General features: G+C 34.1%; 1 pseudogene; it reads right to left on the bottom strand.

Annotated features, from left to right (window-relative positions):
• Window positions 1–478: 478 nt before the first annotated feature.
• Window positions 479–597, bottom strand: LOC112476673 (annotated as a pseudogene).
• Window positions 598–1755: the final 1158 nt, after the last annotated feature.

Raw genomic sequence — 1755 nt, 5'->3', positions numbered from 1 at the left:
TTTAATATGCTCACACCTTGCCATTGCTATCTGTAGAATTTTCCTTTTCTCATATATTAACATGTTTTCATGAGGGTAAATTTATTTTAATTTTACCTTCAATTCACACTAAATTAATAGAGTATATTCTCTGTTATAATAGCTTATTCACTTTTCTGTTTGCTTGAGTTTTTGCAAAGTTGATATTTAGGATTTTTTCATATTGTCTCTTAAAATAGCAGAAATGCACTGTCACTTAGCAGTGTTGGCCCTTATTCTTCCCAGGGTCCAGGGAAAACTAAGTTCATGAACTTCAGTAGCAGTGTCTCCCCATCATCTAGGTCTGTGGTTAATGATGATAATTTTCATTAAATTATTCTAAGGCCTTTGTACATTTTTTTTCTTTTTAAATTTTTTTTAGGCGAGGAAACAGTTGATCTCACAGACTGCAAGGACCTTGTCAGTTTACAATCCCTTATTTATTTATTTTTTAGTTTTACGCCTACAGCTCCTGGTCTTCCTAGGTGATCTGCTATCCAAGTACTAACCAGGCCTGACCCTGTTTAGCTTCTGAGATCAGACGGGATCGGGCTTGTTCAGGGTAGCATGGCCATAGATGGCCTTTGTACATTTTAAGCTCTCTTCATAAACCTACGTTTATGTCCATTGAAGGTTGAATATATCTATAGTAACATAGTTTTCTCCAGGAAAGGAATATAACAAGGTACAATGAAGAGAGAGATTAAAAAAAAAAAAAAAGTCTCATTAAGCTAATACAGCAGACTAATATAGATAGTCATATCATACTTTATTTTGGGTGTTGGAATGTGTCTCAGAGATTTTCACACTCTCTGGTATAGAAATATGAATGGACTTGGAACACATGTTTGTGAATTTATTTACGTGTGAATAGTATACATTCAGAGCAAGCATAATGATGGTCAATGCTATGTAGTAAGTGTAGAGAAAATGTGTGTTTCCAGAATGGAGATCCCTTAGCTTGCCTACTCTTCATGTAGTTTATTCACTGCTAACTCTCGAGAACTTGCTTAATGTATTGTTATTTCTCTGTGGCTCCTCAAATTGTTTATTCTTGTGCCCCACTAGTACCACAGTTTTGTATAGCAGGCCTAGGGGAGACTATATTTTTTTTCCTTTCTGTTTTAAGACCATTACTCCTTTATAATTATATTTAAAGTAAAACTGCTTTGAAGCTTATACTATATTGCTAAGTTAATCTATCCTCATTAAGGAATTCTTACTTATTTGCTTATTTACTGAAGTTTTGAGTCTGTGATCCATCGTCTCTCTCTCTCTACCTAGACACCTTTCACTATTCCGAACACATTCATAAAATGTGTATGGAGAACACTGCTATACCACAACGGTACTGTTAATAGATACTCACTAATATGGTAAAAGAATGGCCAATATATTTTGGTGACGCACTCATGAATCATGATAAAATACCTGAAATTGCTTCACTTATGAAATCTAAATATGTGACTATATGAATACAACTTCGTATCCTCACGGTTACTTTATTGTTTTGTTCTCAATACACCTAATCCTTAACTGCCGTTTATACTTATTTTCTTGCCTTTAATTTCTTTGTGAATTTTGTTCTGTTGTCCATGTTGTCCTTTTGAAATTACCTACTTTCTTAGTTTCTGTGATGCCATTTATATTAGTCCATTGAGGCTGCCATAACAAAATATCACAGACTGGGTGTTTTAAACAAGAGTTATTTATTTTCTCACTACTTTGGAGGCTAGA

Source organism: Pteropus alecto, unplaced genomic scaffold (genome assembly GCF_000325575.1).
Source record: "Pteropus alecto unplaced genomic scaffold, ASM32557v1 scaffold71, whole genome shotgun sequence".
Classification (NCBI taxonomy): Eukaryota; Metazoa; Chordata; class Mammalia; order Chiroptera; family Pteropodidae; genus Pteropus; species Pteropus alecto.
The sequence above is the reverse complement of the archived record's forward strand: the minus strand, read 5'-3'. Positions and strand labels throughout refer to the sequence as shown.